The sequence below is a fragment of the Eschrichtius robustus genome, chromosome 20, assembly GCF_028021215.1.
Source record: "Eschrichtius robustus isolate mEscRob2 chromosome 20, mEscRob2.pri, whole genome shotgun sequence".
Lineage (NCBI taxonomy): Eukaryota > Metazoa > Chordata > Mammalia > Artiodactyla > Eschrichtiidae > Eschrichtius > Eschrichtius robustus.
The window spans coordinates 46,723,173-46,744,921 of NC_090843.1; the positions used below are offsets into that span (position 1 = coordinate 46,723,173).

The following is a 21,749-nucleotide window of genomic DNA, read 5'->3' on the forward strand; positions in this document are numbered from 1 at the left end:
TCCTTTGCTCAGGCTTAAGTCCTCAGTGCCATCCTTGACTCTGCCCCTTCTCTCACACTCTAATTCCACGCCGTCTGTACATCCTATTGACATTATTTACAGAAATGTAAATTACCTCTTACCACATCCACTGCTACATCCTGGGTCAAGCCACCATTGTACCTTACCTGGTAATTTCAATAGCCTCCTAACTGGTTTTCCCACTTCCCTCATTGTCTCCAAAGTGGTTCTTTAAAAACATAAGTCAGTTCACATCTTGCCCCTTCAAAACCTTCCAATGGCTTTCCGTCTTACTTAGAGTAAAAGCCAACTACCTACACAATCTGCACCCCTCCCCCAATATGGCTATGATTGTAGTTCATCCATGTTGTAGCATGTATCAGAACTTCATCCTTTTTATGGCTGAATAATATTCCATTGTGTGTGTATATCACATTTTGCTTATCCATTTACCCTGTTGTTTGGGTTGTTTCCACCTTTTGGCTACTGCAATGAACCTTGGCATACAAGTATCTGAATCCTTGTTTTCAGTTCTTTTGGGTATATACCTAGGAGTGGAATTGCTGGGTCATACAGAAATCTATGTTTAAATTTTGGTTTTTCAACCAGCAAACTGTTTTCCAGAGTCTGTACCATTTTACGTTTCTACCAGAAATGCAGGAGAATTCTAATCTCTCCAAATCCTAACACTTGTTAATTTCCATTTTTTATTATTATTATTATTAATACCATCTTTGTAGATATGAAGTGATAGCTCATTGAGGCTCTTATACACATTTCCCTAGTGGCTAATGATGTTGAACATTTTTTCATGTGCTTATTGGCCATTTGTATATATTCCTTGGAGAAATGTCTATTCAAGTCCTTTTTCCATTTTTGAGATTGGGTTGTTTGTCTTTTTGTTGAGTGTAGGAATTCTTTATATATTCTGGATATTTAGCCCTTATCAAATGATTTGCAAATAATTTCTGCCATTCTGTAGGTTGTCTTTTCAATTTCTTGATAATGCCTTTGATGCACAAAATTTTTAATTTTGATGAAGTCCAACTTATCTGTATTTTTCTTTAGTTATTTGTGCTTTTGGTGTCAAATCTATGAATCCATTGCCAAATTCAAGGTTATAAAGAGTTTCCCCTATGTCTTTCTAAGATATGTACGGTTTTAGTTCTTATATTTAAGTCATAAATCCATTTTGAGTTAATATTTGTATTTGCTGTGAGGTAGAGTCCAACTTCATTCTTTTGCATGTGGAAACCCAGTTTTCCTAGAACCATATGGTGAAAAAAGTGTTCCTTCCCCATTGAATGGACTTGGCACTCCTGTTTAAAATCAACTGGCCATGGATGTATGAGTTTATTTCTGGACTTTCAATTCTACTCCATTGGTCTATAGGTCTATCCTTATGCCAGTACCACACTCTTTTGATTATTGTATCTTTGTAGTAAGTTTTGACATTGGGGAAATGTGAGTCCTCTGTCTTATTACTTATCAAGATTGTTTTGGCTATTCAGAGTCCCTTGCAATTTCACATGAATTTGATGATTGGCTTTTGTTTTGCTACAAAAAAAGGCGATTGGAGTTTTGATAGGGATTTCTTTGAATCTGTAGATCACTTTGAGTAGCATAGGCAATCTTAAAACTATTGCCTTCCTCTCCATGAACATGGGATATGTTTCCATTTATTTAGGTCTTCTATAATTTCTTTCAGCAATATTTTGTGGTTTTCAGTGTATACGTCTTTCATGTCCTTGGTTAAATTTATTTCTAAATATTTCATTCTTTTAGATGCTATTATGAGTGAGACTGCTTTCGTAATTTCCCTTTCTACATTGCAGGTGTGTATAAATACAACTGATCTTTTGGTTTTGATCTTATACCCTACACCCTTACTGAATTTTAGCTCAAGTAGCTTTCTTGTTGATTATATGGGGTTTTCTACATATAGGATCATGTCATCTATGAATAGACATAGTTTTACTTCATGCTTTCCAACTTGGATGTCTTTATTTTCATTGTCTAATCGCTCTAGTCGTACAACATTGAATAGCAATGATGAAAGTAGATATCCTTGTCTTATTCCAACACCTGCCTTTCAAGTTGTCTTGCTGCTTGTTATTCATTGCCTTAGTTTCAGTGAATTTGGGGGGATGGATGGGACTATAACATATTTCTATTACTTATGTTGGCCCCAGAAATGCGCTCAAGACTCTTTTAGCAGAAGCTAATTGTTTTGTAGTGAAAAGACCTTTTACGTTATCTAGTCTGCTACTGCTGGAAGCAAACAAGATGACACTTTGAAAAACTCTGATGTAGAAAATGGCAGATTAGTTCTCATGGCCCAGCTTGATGGTCCTCTCTCCATCTCACCCAGAATAATAACAACAATCTGGGTTATGACAATAGAAGCTGAGTCCCAAAGAAAATCTGGAAGTTAGTCAAATTTATAGGGGCCAGAGGTGTCTGTGTGTTGGGGGCGGGGTCTAGGGAAACTGGTTTGAAGGATGAGAGATAAATATCAATAGATCTTGTATCCCGTATAGCAACCAGGTTTGTTCCGTTTCTCAGCCAGGCATCTACTCTAGTGTCCTATATGCAACACCTTGCAAATGTGTAATCAGTTGCTAGGGAACTTACCCTTGTGAACAAGAATCATATTTTAAGTTTAAACTGCATCTGTGTATGTGTGTATGCATGAGAGAGAGAGAGAGAGAGAGAAAGAGGGAAATGAAGGAGACGTATTTTGGCTCTTCCCCTCTCTTCTCTTGCCTGTTCTTTTTCCTGGGGCCTCAGCACCACCCCTTACTCTCTGGATCTCTGGGTACACCCCACCCTTAGTTCCTGTAAGCCCAGGTGTGTGGAGGTGGCTGTGCTTCCCCCTGCCCAATGAGCTGTTGAGCTGCGTGACCTCCTGCCGATGCCTGGGGGAGATGTTTCCCAGCTACAGCTGCTGGGGGAAACTCACGTTAGAATTTCTTCACTTTAGGGTGTGTAAAGTCTCAGTCACTCCAGTGAATTAATGTTGCTTTTCCCTGGCTAAATGTGAAACCCATATAAGTGAGTGTCTGCTTCTGGGATGATTGAAGTTACAGCTATTCCTGCTATTCCTGCTGGGATACTGTCAATCACTCCTCCCTCCTCTCTGCTGAGTGAGCTCAAGCTGCAGAGCCCAAGTGGGAGTCTTGAAGGAAATAAAGAGAAATGATTGACAGCCCTCTGAGAAGCCCCTATCAGGTGGCAGATACATCCAGAGAGGCCTTCTGGTCTGATGGTGGAATTAGTCCCCATTCACAGGCTGATGGGAGATACATAACCTCTAGCCTAAGGAAGATCCTGGTGTGATGGGGAAGATCTAGGTCCTGCTTGAAGTAAGCTCCTAGTCTGATGGGGGAGACCCTGCCATGGAGAACCTCTGGTCCAAAGGGGAAGACACCCTCCACTGGGAGACGGAAAATGTGATGGAACTATCCTGTCCTCAGATATCCTGTTGGATAGGATCAGGCTGGCTGGGGGGTGACTGTTGACAAAAGAGCCTTGGGGACATGTGCTGACTGGCTTTCTTACAGATGAGGGCTATAAACCCTAGCTGAACCCTCACTGTCCCTGGAAAATCCTGAAAACTCCTTACTGCCCTCACCTCAAGGCTATTCTGAGTTTTTTCCATTCTTGACCAGTCCTGCAACCCCTCTCTTGACTCCCCTATTGAAATTTTAAACATATAGGAAATTGGATAGAATTTTGAGTACTCACAGTTGAGTACTCAGCATTTAGAGTCTACAGTTGTCAACATATTGCCGTATCTCTTTCATCAAATACCTGTCCATATATCTAGCCTTCAATACATCTTATTTCTGGTATATTTTTAAGTAAGATGCAGACCATCAGTATACTTCATTCCAAATACTTCAGCATGCATATCATTAAGTAGAATTCAATATTTGCTTGTGTATTTTTGTGTGCATGTGTATGGGGGAGGGGTGTTAAATTCACATGAGTGAAATAGTGAAATGCACAAATTATAAGTGTATTCTTCGAGGAGATTTGACAAATGCTTTGTATGTGTAACCCAAATCCCTATCAAGATATGGAACATTTCTATCACCCAGGAAATCTGTTCGTGCCCCTTTCCAGTCAATCACTGCTCTCATCCTGCAGAAGAAATCCATTTTTATTTTTTAAAAAACCTTTCTAAAATTTCACATAAATGGAATCAAATAGTATGTACTCATCATATTTTTGAGTTTCATCCATTTTGTTGCAAATGTCAGTACTTTGTCCCTTTTGTATCACCAAGTAGTTGTTACAATTGGTGTATCCACCTTCCTGTTTATGGACAGTTTATTTGGGGTTGTTTTCAATTAGGGTCTACTGTGGATAAAGCTGCTGTGAATATTCTTGTACATGTCTTTTTGTGGACATATGCTTTCCTGTCTTTTGGGTAAATACCTGGAAGTCGAATTGCTGGGTCATCGCGTAGGCATGCATTCAGTATACCTTCCTTACTGTGAAATGTCTGTTCAAGCATTTGCCCTTCCTTTTACTGGGTTGGTTGTGTTTTTATTATTGCATTGTAGTTCTTTATATATACTTGATACAAGTTCTTTAATGGAGTGTTTTGCAACTCTTCCCTCCTAGTCTGTGACTTGTTATCCATTTTATTTTTTGGACAAGAAGTAGGATATATTGGTGGGTGTGAGTAAGGAGGGGGCAGTGCTGAAGCCCTTAAGAGTGCAGGGCTCACCATGTGTCCACGGCGCCATCATTGGGGATGTATTTGACCCCAAAGCCATCCAGGATGAGCCACTTTTCAGCTGCCAGGGCTTCAAATTCATCTGCATTAAACTTGCTAAAGCCCCTCTTCTTGGAGACATGGATCTTCTGGCAACCAGGGAACTTGAACTGGGCCCCGTGTAGGACCTCAGTCACATGCTCCTGGTCCTGCAGCTTGGTGTGACAGACATGATGACTTGGAAAATGTGGACCCTGGTCACCCTGTCCTGGGGCTTTCTGAAGGCACCTGAATACCTGTCTGGAGCCGCGACTGGGGACAACATGAGGTCAGACATAAACATCCACCGGAAAGGGTGGTCTCCAATGTCCCTTAAGGCAACCCACGTAAGCAACAGGTTGCACACACTACTGAGGAGACTGCTGTTCGCAGCCATTGCACATCATCGTTTTCTTAATTATGTTTCTGATGAGCAGGAGTTATAAATTTTTATGAAATCTGAATTATCATGTTTTCTCTGATACTTATTACCTTTTGCCTCCTTTCCAAGGAAACTTTGCCTATCTCCAGGTGATGAAGACATTCTCCTACGTTTCAGTCTAGAAGCTTTACAGTTTTCACTTTTGAGGTTAGATCTATGACTCATCACAAATTAAATTTTATGTATTATGTGAGATAGATAGAGGTCAATGTTCATGGTTTTCTTATATTGATGGCCAGTTGTCCCAGCCACACCTCTTGAAAAGACTGCTTTACCCATAGAATTGCTTTAGTTCCCCTCTTGAAAAATCAAATGACCACTTAAATGTGTGTCTATTTCTGGGCTCTCTATTCTGTTCCATTGAATGACGTGTCTCTCTTTATACCATCATACTGTCCTGATGACTGTGCACCAGTTTTACAGCAAGACTTGAAATTAGGTAGTATAAGTTCTCCAACTTTGTTTTTCTTTGTCAAGATTACCTTGGGTATTCTAGGTCATTTGCATTTCCATGTACATTTTAGAATGAGCCTATCGATTTCTACAAATAAAGTCTGCTGGAAATTGGGATTGGGATTCTGTTGACTCTATATATCAAATTGGAGAGAATTGACATTTGAATAATATTGAGTCTTCTCATACAGGAACATTTATTTAAGTCCTCCTTAACTTATCTCAGTATTTTGGGGGGTAATTGTCAATGTATAGGTCTTGCACATCTTTTGTTAAATTTGTTCCTAAGTATTTTAATGTGTTTTGGCCTTAGTGTAAATGGAATTTTTAAGGATTTCACTTTCCAATGGTTTGCTGCTAGTATAGAGGAATACGATTGAACAATGAGTGTTGCTTTTTTATCCTGTGACTTTGCTAAATTCATTTCTTAGTTCTAGTTGCTATTTTATAGATTACCAGGGTTTTTCTACATAAACAATCACGCCATTTGTGCATAAAGTTTTAGTTCTTTCCTTTCTGTGCCTTTTATTCCTTTATCTTGCTTTATTGCCTTAGTTAAAACCTCCAGTAAAATGTTAAATAGATGTAGTAAGAGTGGCCAGCCTTGCTTTGTTCCTGATCTTAGAAGGAATGTCTATTAAATCATATTAAATATGATGTCAGCTGAAGGTTTTTCATAGATGTCCTTTATCAGATTGAAGAAATTCCTTCCCTTCTTAATTGGCTCAGATATTCAAAATATACTGAACAGGTATTGGATTTTATAAAAACAATCATATGGGCTTTCTTCTTTCTTCTGTTAATATAGTAAATTATATTAGTGAGTTTGAGCATTCAAACGATTTTACATTCTCAGGATAAACCTTGGTCATGATGCATAATTATTTTTGTATATTGCTGGATTTTACTTGCTAGTAATTTGTTAAGGGTTTGTGATCTATATATGTGATGGATATTGTTTTGTCATTTTTTTTTTCTCCTTTTGTAATGCCTTTGTCAGGTTTTAGTATCAGGGTTAATCCGGCATCATGAAATAAGTTAGGAATGTTCATATTCCTCTATTTTCTGAGTTTGTGTAGGATTGGCATTCTTTCTTTCTTAAATATTTGATGAAATTCATAGTGAAACCATCCAGTGCTGGAGTTTTGTTTGTGGGAAGATTTTTGGCAACAAATTCACTTTATTTAATAGATATCGGGCTGTTTATATTTTTCTATTTTATCTTGTGTCAGTTTTAGTAACTTGTAGTTCTCAAGGAATGTGTCCAGTTTGTCTAAGTTGTTTATAAGATTCTTACTTACCCTTCTAATGTCTGTAGGAAGTGTAGTAACAGTCCCCCTTTCATTGGGCCCCTTATACTCTCCCAACTTTTTTTTTTTTTAACTAAAGTCCTTGCCTCTGACTTTTCTGGAAAGGTCAGGGGTGGACCTCCTAGGCCTGTCAGTTCTCAATCCCTACTTCAAAATGTCTTGTGCTTTTCTTTCCTCCTTCCCTCCTACCTTAAAGGAAGAATTGTCCCTGATTTTTCCCAGCCGAGCTCTCCTCTTATGTGTCTGACTCCAAACCCACGTTGTAAACTCCTATCTCCTTCCCTTTCAGAGTCCCCACATCCCAACACAACTCTCTTCTTGATCCTTCCCTCCTTCTGTATTATGGCCCACACTGCTGTCCAGGCCACGGTCCCTTAAGGCATCTCCAGCCTCAGCTCTGGATCTGAGAGTCCTCAGTATCAGAGTGACTTATTAGTGTAGAACATGGCATGGCTTTTCACTCACTGGTATTTCTCTCATGCTTTCCCTTCCTACAGCTATGTTTCCCCCGGTCTTCCTGGAGAACATCTACTCAGTTCATGAATAACTTCTTCCTTGAAGCCTGGTGAAATCAATCACTTCCTTGTTCTGCAGCTACTTGGACAGATACTGTGGATAAAAGCATCTGTTATGCTTGTTGCATGCATTTGGGATGTCTTTCCTTCCCCCACTGATACTACAAGGTCCTTGGGGGGCAGGAACCATATCTGTTCATATTTTTTTCCTATTTTTTCTTGATTTATTTTTCTCCTTTTCATTTTGGCATAAACATTCTTTTTTTTAATCTGCAAAAATCCTCAACAAAATACTAGCAATCTGAAATCTAACAATACATTAAAAGGATCATACACCATGATCAAGTGGGATTTATCCCAGGGATGCAAGGACTTTTCAATATCTGCAAATCAATCAGTGTGATACGCCACACAACAAATTGAAGAATACAAACCATATGAGCACCTCAATAGATGCAGAAAAAGCTTTTGACAAAATTCAGCACCCATTTATGATAAAAACTCTCCAGAAAGTGGTCATAGAGGGAACATACCTCAACATAATAAAGGCCATATACAACAAACCTACTGCTAACATCACACAACGGTGAAAAGCTGAAAACATTTCCTCTAAGATCAGGAACATGTCTATTCATATTTATATTCTTAGTGCCTTATGCACTGTAGGTGCTCAAGATATGCTTGTCAACTGAATATGGAACATTTGCATTGTATGAAGATCGGGGTTTCCACGTGGAGCCACTCACCCTTTTCCCCATCAGTCCCTTCTCTTGTTCTGTCGGTCCCCCTCCCTTCCCTACAAGTGTGGAGCCACTGTGAATCCTTGCTCTTCTCCTTTAGTTACCAACTTCGCTCTGCTGCCTCTTCCTTCAGGCTGCCCCCTTTCCTTTTTCTTCCTTTCGGTCTCTCTTGTCTCCACTAAATTTTGAAGCAACATTGCCTACTCATGAACCACTATCTCTAAATCGATCCCTTGGCCCTAACAAGTACTAAGCACTGGGGAAGACAACCAGAGCGGAGGACGAGGATGAGACAATGATGATGGTGATGGTGATGGTAGCACACGGCTATTGGGTACTTGCTCTGTGCTAGGTTCTATCCCAAACACTTCAGATGCGACATAGAATTCAATCCTCACAATAACTCTATGAGGTGAGCATTATTATTAGCCTCATTTTACTGATGAGGAAATGGAGACACAGAGAGATTAAGAAATTTGCGCACGATCACACAGTAGGTGGAAGATCAGGAGCCAGTTGTCTGGGCTGAGTCCAATCCAAACAGCTGGGAGCTCCCATTCCTTTGTAGGTTTACTAATTACAGAATACTAACAATAACCACTTATCAGGTATTCAATATGGGCTAGGTACTGTACTAAGCACTTTAGATACATTGCTTCATTTTAATCCCTTCCAGAAAATCTTATAGATCTGGTATTATGCCTCACATTTCACAGGTGAGGAAATAGAGGTTCAGAGGAAGTTAACTTGTTTAAGGTCACACAGCAAGTAAGATGCAGAGCTGGGACCTGAGCCCAGGTCTGTCTGACTCCAAAGTACACACTTGTAACCACAATATTCTTCTGCCTCTGCTATCACAGGATATCAGAATTGAAAGAGCTGTCCTCAGAAGCTACCAGGCTCAGTCTCCTGCTTGATGGGGAAGTCGTCCTGAGAGTCTCTGATGGAGGATCTTCCCAGCCCAGTTTGAATGCTTCCAGGGTTGGGGAGCTCACTCCCTCCTGGGGCAGCCCATCTGTGGTTGGACAGTGCTGATTGCCAGAGAACTGTTTTTTTCTAAGGAGCCCAAGAAGTCAGCTTCCCTCAGTTCCCCCAGCCAGTGCCCTCTAGAACTGCCTATATCCCCTGCTCCCCCTCCCTTCAGGACAGATCCTGCATTCCTCCAGCTTTGCCTGCGGGAAGATTGAGTCAAATCCTCTGGCCAGAGAGGGGCTGACCTGCCCAAGGTTGTGCAGTGGGGGTGGGGAGCCGGGGAAGTCACAGGCATCCCTGGGATGTACAGATGTTCTGGGTCTTTTATCTTAAGTGGTTTCTGATCTGTCTGGCTGAGTGATTGCCTGGAGCCACCCCGTTTAACATTCATGTAGATTCTGGGCTGGGCTGTTACAGGAGTAAATCACCCGTGCCTGCCTTCACCCCCCACCCAATCCCCAGCCCCCCAAGACAAGTGGCTCCCTGGTCTCCATGGCAACAGGCCCATCTGTTTTACACGGCTTCCCAGGCCAGGAGAAGTTCATTCTGTCCCAACTCTGCTAAGTTATGGGCAGTGTGGGAAGAAGCAGGAGAAGGAGGGGGACGAGGGGGTGGAGAGTGAGCCTGTGTAGTTCTTCTGATTCCGTTTAGAACAAGGCAGCCTGTCAGAGCTGGAAGAGCCCTCAGTGGTCCACTAGCCCAACACTCTCATGTTATATGTGGGAAACTGGCTTCAGAGAGGAAAATTGGTAGTCACACAGTATATCAGTGACAGAGATGGGTCTAGTGAGCAACCAATAAACATTTCTTCAATGAATGAATCATAGAATCCTAAAGAGTTAGAGGCAGCCAACAGATTATGCCCAAATTCCCATCTAGTGCATGAAAATGTCTGGAAATCATACTCTACAACAGATGGTCATCCAAACTCTACTTGGGTGCTTGAACTGTGCTAAATCACTAACTGAGCTGCTTCCATTGCCGGGCACTTTGAATGTAGAAAACTCTTTTATACACTGAGTGTAAGCCTGATCCCCTGTAAATTTACTCATTGGTTCAGATTCTGTCCTTTGGAGCCACAGAGATTCCAGTCCTTTACATGTATTGTCTTGTGTGACTAGCTCTGGGGTAGGTCTGAGAAACCATGATTCCCCATCTGACAGGGGTCTGGAGGGGTGAAGTAATTGACAAGAGCCAGGTTAAGAGCCCAGGTGTCCTGGTCCTTGGGTTGGGTGGGGGACAGTTGTCTCTTATCTCCTGTGGGTGCTTTCCATTTTCCTCCCATTTGGGAGACAGGGGCTGGCCCAGCCCATTTCTTGTCTGTACCATCTGGGGAGTCAGTTCCTGAGATGACTCTTTTGCCTGACCTGCCCCTCCCCGCCCAGACCTATTGTCTCCGTAAGGCAAGAAAGCAGTTCCTCTGCTCAACTTCAGGCCCAAGCTTTGTGGGTGGGTGAAGATGGTGCCAGGCCCTGTCTCGCCAACCCAGCCATTGCCCCCCAGCTCCTCCATCACTCCTAGAGCAGCCCTCACGATCCTAAATGGTGTGAAGGCTGGAGAAATGAGGAAGGGTCAGAGTGTCTCTCATCTCCCTGCTGGTAGAGACTCTGCTCTTTAATTTTTGGAGGGCTACTAAGCCCCTCAAACATTTCCCTTTCCCCTCCTCAGTGCCCCTTAGTGCCTTGTATTTCCTGCAAGAAGCGCCAGGTGGGGGAGGGTCTGTGGGGTGGGCTTTTGGCACAGTGTCAAAAGGGTGGTGGCCTTGGCACAGAGGGCCAGAAGAATCAGGAGTAGTTGGGGCAGGATGCAGAGTTAGGGCTGGGAAGGAGGCACGAGAAGGTGACCATTTTACTTCTTTCTTCCCACCTGTCTTAAATTCCACCCCTCACTTCTTACAATTAGTCTGAGAAGCCCAGTAACAGACCATCCTTCCTACGCCTCAAAATAAACAGACTGCCATTGGATGGATGGACACTTGGATTCCCTCTGCTTTAACTGGGAGCTTACTTTCTACCACAGGGGCTGTGGTTTAGCCAATCAGTGCAGGCATGCAAATGAGAGAATCCTGAGTAGCCTTTTCCCTGGCCATTCATCAGCTGAGCTACAACCTTGGCTCTCTGATTGGTCCATCAGAAGACTGGGCTTGGGTGGTCAGGCTCAGTTAGTTTCTTTAATGGTCCAGTGGGCAGGGGAGAGAACAAAAGCATAGATAATTAGAAGAACACACACACGCTTTCAGTTCACTGGAATGCATTGCATAAAAATTTTGCAACATGTTTGACTTCAAAGAATATTAATAATTAGTGACTTCTGGACTTCCCTGGTGGCGCAGTGGTTAAGAATCCACCTGCCAATGCAGGCGACATGGGTTCAAGCCCTGGTCCGGGAAGATCCCACATGCCGCGAAGCAACTAAGCCCGTGTGCCACAACTACTGAGCCTGCGCTCTAGAGCCCGCGAGCCACAACTACGGAGCCCGCGCACCACAGCTACTGAAGCCCGTGCGCCTAGAGCCCGTGCTCCACAGGAGAAGCCACTGCAATGAGAAGCCCGCGCACCGCAACGAAGAGTAGCCCCTGCTCGCCGCAACTAGAGAAAGCCCGCGTGCAGCAACGAAGACCCAACGCAGCCAAAAATAAATAAATAATATAAATAAATTTAACAACAACAACAAAAAAATAGTGACTTTTGCTAGTTGGAGGTTGTGAGGGTTTGGGAGAGGGTTGAGAAGGGCAGACCAGGACGAACATGGGATGGATAGGGTAGCTACCGCCTTCCCTCTCTCCCCCTACCAGTTACACTTCACATTATATTTTGTCTCGTTTTTGATGGTGTCATACCCCTTTCCTTTGCCCCCTCCTCAGATGTATTCACCCCGAGCTCCTCAACATTTAGCACCAAGGCCTCTGGGCGTGCCTGGAGCAGGGTTCTGTGTGCACAGACCAGACATGAAGATGGATTGTTCCCCGCAATAAATATCGACTGATTCATAAATCTGGTTGCCAGATTCGATCAAAGTCGCTGTCTGTATAATCCAAGAGTGGGATGATGCCAGCTAATTCTGTGCTGGGTTGGCTGATTCCCAGTGGAAGATGTTGCATAAACGTCAGTGTGTCTCAGATCTGTGCAACTTGGGGGCTGTGTGAGGGGTTGGGGAGAACAGATCCTTCCAGCCGAGGAGGCAGGTGGCAAGGACTAATTGAACCAAGGGTCAGAAGGTTCCTCAGGGCAGGACTGTGGCCCCTTCTCCCCGACTGTCTCTGCGCCCCCTCCCCCTAGCTTGAACCTGTCTCTACTGAAACCACACAGTCGGGCTGAGCATCTGGATGAAAAGCAGAATCAGCCAGCCCGTCACCCAGATGTTTCTAAATACCTAGAGCTTTGTACAGAGAAAAAACACCCTGACAATGAGGAATTTTCACTTTTCATCCAGATGTTGGATGTCAGGTAAATACAGCCTTGGGTGCTCTTAATTGCTCTTTCCTAGAACTTCCTTACTGACTCAGGTACCACAGCCCCTGTGGGGAATTTATTAGAAGGGAAAAGGCAGTTGTTCTTGCTGGCACATACCCTCTGGGTGCCGTTGGTCTGTGGCTGCCTGTTGACTCTGAATATGTTTTTCTCAAAACTTCTCTCTCATCTCTCTCTCTCTCTCTCTCTCACACACACACACACACACACACACACACACACACACACACACACACACACCCCTCAGTGTTGGTCTAGACCCTCTTGGTTGAATAGAAGCAGATGCTGCAGTGGAGAGAAATGTGAGGCTGTAATTACGTGATAATTGGGACCACACGGTGGAAATTTCCTCCCTGCCCTGGCCGGCCTCCCACTGCCCTCACTCACACACTCGTTCACAGTTGGGTGGTCTTACAGGTGCCTGGATGTCACCAGCGGTTGGTGTTTGCCGCTTCCAAACATCCACCCAGACTGTGACCCAGGTGATGCCCGTTTCTGCCTTTGGAAAGCTGAAGACCTCATTCAAGGACGATGCGTGTATGCACCAGGCACTGTTGGAAACTCCAGGAAGAGAGCAAAACAGACAAAATCCCTGCCCTCACAGAGCTTATGTGGGACAGACAAACAAATACATGCATCCATTAGGACAAAATACACCATACTAGATGGCCAGAGGTATTAAGTAGAAAAGATAAGAACGTGGGGTTAGGCAACTGTGAGCTGACTTGCAATTCTAGGGAAGAGATGAGTCAACCATGTGAGGTCTGGAGGAGGTGCAGGCAGAGGGACCTGCAATTGCAAAGGCTCTGGGGCAGGACTGTGCCTGGGGTATTTGAGGAATAGTGAGGCGGCAGATGTGGCTGGGGAGGAGCAAGGACCGAGGACAGAATAGGGCCCGAGGTCACTGAGGTCACAGGTCATACAGGGCCCTGACGGTCATCTCAAGACCATGGGCTTTTACTTGGGTGAGCACCAATCCCACGGAGAATCCTCCTAAGACCCAAGCTCTAAGGAGAGAGCAGCTTCATTTGTCTACTGCCAGCGGCTCCTCCTTCTCCCCCTCCTGCATCAGTGCAGGACTTTCTGGAATGGGGGCGGGTCCTTCCACGGCCCTGGCACAACTTGCTTCCATCTAATTCTACTTTGATGCCACCCACCCCCATGGTCCAGGGCCACACCCCTGTTCAGGTACAGGTGTACAGGTATCTTAGCCTTGGAATGGCCTTGGAATGGCTGGCCTGTCCACACAGGCGGGGTCAGCCTCCAGGGGAAGAAAAGAAAGGCCTGATCCCAGGTGAGTGTCTGATCCGCTGATGCTGCCGGCTGGGGTCCACCCTGGTCGGCAACAAGGTCAGCCGTCTGCTGATTTGCATGGCCCCAGGCACTCATGACAGACAGCATTTTTTTTTTTTTCAGTTAGTGGATGGAATGGTCCCTCAGTCCTACTCTGATCCTGTCCACCTGGCTCCTTCCCAACCTGTGGAACTTCAAAAAATCTAATCTGAGGGGCGTAATGGGAAGAGTGTGGGCTCTGGAGCCAGACAGCTTCTGATCCCAGATCTACCTTCTATCTGCTGTGTGATCTTGAACAAGTTGCTGGGTTCCTCTGAGCCTCAGTTTCCTCATCTGTAGAGTGGGCATAGTGGAATGGTGGCGGCCTCGCGGGATTGTTGGGAAGGCTGGATGTGACCGTGTGTGTGCAAAGGGCCTGGCACCTAGCAAGCCCGCAGTGAACCTCGAGCTCTATGATGACAGCAGCCAGAACAAAGGGTAGATCCTGGGATCCCAGCCTCACCTGGAGTGTCAGGGAAGCAGGGGCACCAGGGCCACTATTTCTTAGTGCCCGAGGCCCTGCTTGGGGGCCAGGGGGCTCTGGAGGCAGCTGTGTTCTAGCACGGCCCACCAGGCCCAGCCACCAGCTCTGTGGTCACACAGCGACTGTCCTCATAATTGTTCTGGTCTGTGCTGTAGCTGGTTTGGATTCTGCCTTCTCTCAGGTGATGCTCGTTGATCTAATTCCCTCCTGTTTTTCTCTTTAAGCACATAGTTGTGCTGCAAGTTATAAAAAACGACCATCTGCAGCAGAGTAAAAAAAGAGGAGTCCAGAGGAGGGGCATCAGGAGACCTGGGTCCTCAGCCCACCTGTGCTCTGTGACCTTGGGCGGGTCTCCTCTCCTCCTGGGTCTGAGCAATCATTTCTGTAAAAGCAAGAGCTCAGCCCAGAGGATCAGGGGGTCCCTCTGGCTGGGGAAAAAAAAAAATCTATTCTGAGGATCAAAAAATAAATAAATCAAACCCCAGTTCTACTGCCAAAGTTGAAAGCCTCTCATCTGTGAAAAGAGGATTTAAATTACCCTGTGTTTAAAAAAGAAGAGAGGGGAAAAATTTAATGGGGCTTAGAATGGAAAGTCTAAGTCAGACCCTGCTCTACAGACAAAGGGGGTGAAAGAGGACAGGATTATTATCTTCAGCATCTGAGCATTTTGACTGTGAGCTCTACTTTAAAAGGTTTTGCAGGTGTGGGAGGGGGTGGAAGAGTAACCTGCACCTGAGAGTTTCAGAGTAGGTGTTAAGAAGCGGAGGAGGTGGGCCCCAGAATGGGAAACTTGGGAAGATGGGGGCCTCAGGGGGAGTCTGGCCGAATAGGTCTGGTCTGAGGGTGTGGGATTAGCTTGGAGGCTGGGCTGGCAAGGAGTCATTTTCTCAGGCTAGAGGGGGAGTCAGCTTGGCTGCGGAAAAGCCTGGCAGATGGTTTCTCTCAGTGAGTTAGCCTCACTGTCCTGATTGGGTCTCCAGAATATGCAATTGCTTTTCCCCTATTCAGTTTGTTTGAACATCAGTGCAGGGTAAGGGGTAAGGACGTTGTGCCTGGGCAAACTGGGGCTGGGCAGGACCAAATCCGTGTGCGCTGGGGAAGAGCCCAGATAAACCAGGAATGAATCATTGGAAGAGGCCATGGGGGGAGAGGTGGGGTAGCGGCCCATCCCAAGATGTTGGGGGTAGGGGCTTTACCCAGCTGGAGGACTGGAGAAATCAAATAACCTGCTCTGGACCACAAAGGACAGAGATCTGTGGGCAGGGTGTTCAGGTGGAGGGACAGCAAGAGCAAAGGCTGGCAGGTATAGGTCTGTTTGAGGATCAAGAAGTGGCCCAATGTCAACCGTTGTTCTAGGCTCACTGCTGTCAGAGACCCTGAGCCCTTAGACAGGACAGTCCCATGTCCAAAGAACTCCATCTCTTGTCGGCACAGCTGATTGGACCAGACGTAGACCCCTGACCTATGCTGAGCCAATCAGAGCCCTACTCCTGGGAATTTGAACCCTGAGAACTAGTCAGATGGATGGTGGTGAGCAGGTGAGTGGGCAGGAAGCTCATCCCCCGGGGCGGGAACTGGTGCCAGCCCACATTATTGGTGCCAGCCCATGTCCAGGCGGGGCTATGGGGAGGCAGAGAAAGCCGGCGTGCTTGAGGAGCGGCAGGGAGCAGAGAGAAGCCTGGGGCCCCGAGAGGTGTCCTGTGTGCTTCCCTTAAACTCCCTTGAGTGAGTATGAGTGGCTTTACGTTCCTGACCATCAGCAATCCCTGCACGGAGACCCCTGGCTTGCTGTAGGATAAGGTGTGTATGCTGGGATGTGCCAGGTGTTAGAAAATGAGCCTGAAGAGTTTGGGGCCAGGCTGGGCAGGATTTAGAATGCTGGGCTGTGAGACCACAGATTCCGTGTGTGTGTGTGTGTGTGTGTGTGTGTGTGTGTGTGTGTGTATGAGAGAGAGAGAGAGAGAGAGAGGGAGAGACTGAAGTTTCTGAGCAGCCCTGGCAGCCCCAGTGTAGTGGAAGGGAAGTCCCTGAAGTTTAGGCCCTGAGTGTCCCTAGAGAGAGAGCCTCAAGGGCCAGGGGGCAGCTCAGACAGCCCTGCTGGGTGCTGCCTGCAGGGCCCGAGCCCAGATCACAGGCATGAAGGGGGCACTTCCGGTCTGATTCCGTAGCAAACCACCTCCTTCCAGTACGGTCAGTCTCAGGTAGCTGACCCCCCAACCCCACACCCAGTGGTCACCAGCCATCCACAGGTTCATCCCTGCCCAGCCCACAAAAATAAGACCCTTCTCCAGTCTCCAGCATGGTGGCCTCAAAGGAGCTCAGGATTTGGATTCTGACAAATCTGAGTTCAAATTACGGCTCACACTTACAGTGGTGTGACTTTGAGCAAACCCCTTAACCTCTCCTAACCTCCCAGGGCCCTCATCTATAAATCATGTTCGATGTACTTCTTCCTAGAGTTGCCATGAGGATTAAACAACATGGCTAATGTAAGAGGTCAGCATACGCCTGGCACCTTGTACATATTCAGAGAACTTCCTTCCCTCCCCCCACCCCCCTCCAAGAGAGTAGGTCTGGTTAGGTGGACGCAGCTCTCATTGCTGCGCTGTGAGGTCCAAGAGCGCAGGATCCTAGCCCATCGCGTTCACTCTCCCATCCCACGGAAAAGGGAGGGCCTGCCTTTTGCATCTGGCAGAGCTGGCTTTCCTGCTGCTCAGTGCTGGCTCTGTGGCCCCAGGCAAGTTCGCGGGGAGCCTCTGTGGCCTCAGCCTGGATATCAGGCTTCCACTTTCCAGCTGCTGAGAGTGGGTGATGCTGTGTATTCAAGGCCAAGCCCAGTGGCTTAGATCCGTGCTCCACAGAAGGGGTGTAACTGGATCCGCAGTACCAGCCCCCGGCTGCAAACACCCAGGGTGGCCCTGGTGTGCAGCTTAGAGCTGCGGCAGCCTCCGGCCTCCCTCCTCTGTCCCCTGTAGGGTGACAGGTGGGAGGGGGACCTGATAGCCCAGGTGGGAGAAGAGGCCTGCCCCGGAGAAGATCAGATGGCCCTGAGCAGCCAGCCTGGCCCATTCTCCAGCACCTGCCCCTTTTCTGGGAAAGAAAAGACGAAAAACAAACCTTGCTGTCATTAAGCAATTAAGTGGAAATCAAATAAGCCCAAGGACAGAAAAGCCAATTAACAAAGGAGCAAAAAAAACTAACGGAATCATGGGGGCTGCGGGAAATACTGAGAAAACACAAACAGGGCCAGATGCTGGAGGCTGTTGGGAGAGGGCTGGGCTCTGGGCTGTGGCATGAACGCAGAGGAAGGCTGAACGCAGAGGAAGCCCTGCAGGCCCCTGAAGATGCTCTGACAGGGAGGATGCCCTAGTCCGATGGGGGAGACACAGGCTAGCCTGCGGGAGCTCCTGGACTTACGGAGGAGACATGGCCTCTGCCCTGGAAGTTAGGGATTTCAGTTTATAAGCTGCTGTTATATTTCAGCCCTTGTGCTATGTATTCTTACACAATATTAATTCTTGAAAAGTTCTTACTCTCAACTTGACCATCTCATTTGACGTAAAACCCAAAGTGCCCCCTATGGCCTGCCAGGCCCTAGTTACTGTGACCCCCATTGCCTCTCCAAAGTCCTCACAACTTGCTTCCTTTCACCACCCTGGTGTCCTTGCCACTCCTCACTCTCCAGGCACACTCCTGCCTCAGGGCCTTTGCACGTACTGTTCACATCTGCCTGGAATGTCCTTCTCTTGATATGCATTCACAGGCCTTGATCCATCCACTCACTTCATTCAGCGCAACTGTCACCTCTTCAGAGAGGCTTTTCTTGACCACTTTTCCTAAAATAACCTCTCACCCCACCCTTCAGTCCTTATACCCTTCCCCTGCTTATTTTCCTCCATAACAATTATTCCCACCACCTGACATTTAATATATTGATTTGGTTCTTTTCTATCTCTCTCCCACTAGGAAGTAAGTTCCATGAGAGGAAGTCCTTGCATTATCCCCTGCACTTAGACTCATTGTATAGTAGGTGGTCCATGCGTAGTTGTTGAATGAATGCGATAGCTGAAGCACAGAGAGGTTAAGTCGCTTACTTAGGGTCATCCCAGCATTGAGGGGCAGAACAATTTGTGAGCTGAGACCTCCTTACTCTCCAGCCCATGCCCTTTCGCCCTCAGTACGCTGCTTCCCTGGCTTCCATGGCTGTTGGCATAATGTGGTAGGCAGACAATGGCCTCTCAGAGACGTCTACATCCTAATCCCTGGAACCTGTGAATATGTTAGGTTACATGGCAAAGGAGAATTAAGGTTGCAGGTGGAATTAAGATTGTTAATCAGCTGACCTTAAGGTAAGCAGAGTGTCTTGTATTGGGTTGGCCAAAAAGTTCGTTTGGGTTTTCCCGTAAGATGTTACAGAAAACCCAAATCAACTTTTTGGCCAACCCAATATTATCCAGGCGGGCCCAAAATAATCACAAGGGTCCTTAAATATGGAAGAAGGCAGAAGAGGCTGAGAGGATGTGATGGCAAAAGCAAGGTTGGAACAATGCAGTGTGAGGGGCCACGAGCCAAGGAATGTGGGCCGCCTCTAGAAGCTGGAAAAGGCGAGGGAACAGATTTTCCTCTAGAGCCTTCAGAAGGAACACAGCTCTGCTGACACCTTGATCTTAGCCCACCAAGACTCATTTCACACTTCTGGCCTCCAGAACCGTAGAGTAATAAATATGTTTAAGCCACCAAGCTTGTGGTGCTGTGTTATTGCAGCAATAGGAAAAAAACACATACAATGATCTCAGGGTGGGAGCCCAGCCACAGGACAGAGACAGAAGGGGTGGTTGAACCTGGGGACAGCACAGTACACAGACCTTCAGTAAACCTGACACCCTTTGGGTTTGGGGAAGGCAGCTGGGAGAAGGGGCTGCCTGTGGACTAGGGTAGAGGGGAGGCCCAGCAGGAGGACATCTCAAGCCTACATTCTTGACGATGTTCCCCCTGCCAGGACTTGGGTGGGGTAGGACCTGGCTGGGTGGAGAGATTTTTTCCAGAGCACCATGAAGACATGCCACTGACCCACAGTCCCTGTGTCAGGGCAGGGCACTTTGCCCTCGTCCCATCCCCTCCATGCCTGCCTTTGGCTCACAAGTAAGCACACACATACCCCCATGGGTACCAAGCTGTAATGGACCTTTGACTCTGGCCTGAGTGAGGCCTGGGGGTTGGGCACTGTGTAAGGAAAGGGCCCGGGCTGGAGAGAGAGGCCAGCTAGGAAGGCAAGTGAGGGCAGCAAGGACAAACCCCTGGATCACTGCAAAAGTCACTCCCCAGTCTGGGATTTAATGCCTTGTTCACAGACATTAAACCTCCCCAGTTTGCCCCTTGGAGATTACCAGGTTGGAAGGGGGTACCTGACATGAAGGCACATGTAGGAAGCAAGAGGCAAAATCACGTACTGATCCCTCCAAAAGGTGAGGTGGCCACATAAGGACTCAGGTCCTGGACGCAGCAGACAGACCTCAGCCCTGCTCCCACTGGCTGGGCGTCCTGGGGCAATGTAGCCTGAGCCCAGCTTCCGTTGCCTCACCTAAAAAATGGGGATGGTAATTCAGGTCCACCTGCAATTCAGGACGTCAACAATGTCGGAAAACTGAGTTTTGTTTCAAAACTCATTTGGTGAAAAAGTTGACCTGATGTGAGGCTGTAACCAGAGAGTTTACTCGCTTTGCTTCATGTCAATAATCACACGTTTAGCCGCAGATGCATGTCTCTGATTATGGGGTGCACCCCTGGAGGCATCATGAAATAAACAGAACATGCACTGAAGTACTTTTCAAAAGTCTGGTTCCAAGGATTCTGGAAAATGGATTTGAACCTGCAGCATCTACTCTGTGGGGCAGAAATGAAGCAGTCCTTTCGTGGCTCCTGGGACTCAGTGCGCCCTCAACAAATGCCCAGATGACCCCTGTAAGGAGGCGGTAGTATTCTCATTTTACACATCAGAAAATAGAGGCTCAGAAAGGTTAAGTAACTTTCTCAGGGTCACCCAGCAGCTAAATGGCAGAGCTGCAGTCCTACAAAATTTACGATCTTAGACACTATGTAAGACACTCAATTATGTTGCCTATTGTCAGGTGACTTGTTTTTCCCAGAGCCAACCCAGAATGAGTTCTAGCCAGTGACTTGTGCACTGCCCACCCCCCTTGGCCCTTGCCCCTGCTGGACACGGGTCTCAGGGAAAGGCTGGCTGGAGTCCTGGGCTCCTCTTCTCTGTCAATTTGACGCAGGTGGAGTTTGGGAAAGCGCAGCTACCACATCCCTGGGTGACTGTGGCCTTGTGCCGAGAGCTGTTAAGTACCAGCGCTGGGAAACGAGCCACCATCCAGTAGCCTCTCCTCCCGTGGCCATGCTTACCACGGCCTCTGGACATCGGAAGGGCAGGCTCCTGCTTCGTCACAGCTGGTGGGAGGGTGCAGGCTCCCTCTTTGTTATCTGGAGCTTGTGTGGGCTCTAAGTTTATCGAGTCGGGGAACTGTGGGGTCAGAGAGGGCTGAATGGAGGTGCCTCAGCACCAACAGACCACCTTGGGCCATGTGGGCCCCGTCCCGTGACGCCAGGGTCCCGGCTCTCCGGCACAGCTAGGCCACTATTTGTAGCATGAATGGGGAGCTTGATGGCAGTGGGCAGTTCAAAGAGCCAGAGCAGCCCACACATAGATCACCACTGAGGAGCAAGGGGAGAGAAGGGTGCCTTGTACCCAGCAACACCCACAGTGCCCCTGGGCCCAGCCCTGGAGACTGAATTGGGACCAGAAGGGATTGCGAATAAGCTGGGTGATGCAATCAGGATCTAAGAGCATCTCTTTTGATTGGAGCAAAGACCAGAATCTGACAAGACAAAGCTTAACAGGGACAAAAAGGACATCCTGCTTTGGGGGTCCCAAGAGCCAAGGCTGGGCCAGCAGGAGTGACAAAGACCTGGGGGTTTAGCAAGTAGTCAGCTGATACCAGGCAGCAGTGATTCTGTTTTTTTTTTTAATTGAAGTATAGTTGATTTACGCTGTTGTGCTAATTTCTGCTGTAGAGCAAAGTGACTCAGTTATACACATATATACATTCTTTTTTAATCTTCTTTTCCATTATGGTTTGTCTTAGGAGATTGGATATAGTTCCCTGTGCTATACAGTAGGACCTTGTTGTTTATCTATTCTATGCATAATAGTTTGCATCTGCTAATCCCAAACTCCCAGTCCCTCCCTCTCCCTCTCCGCCT

At 46.8% G+C, this 21,749-nt stretch overlaps 1 pseudogene; it reads right to left on the minus strand.

Annotated features, from left to right (window-relative positions):
• Positions 1-5,080: 5,080 nt before the first annotated feature.
• LOC137755643 (small nucleolar RNA SNORA70) lies at positions 5,081-5,202 on the minus strand (annotated as a pseudogene).
• Between the last annotated feature and the right edge of the window lie 16,547 nt (positions 5,203-21,749).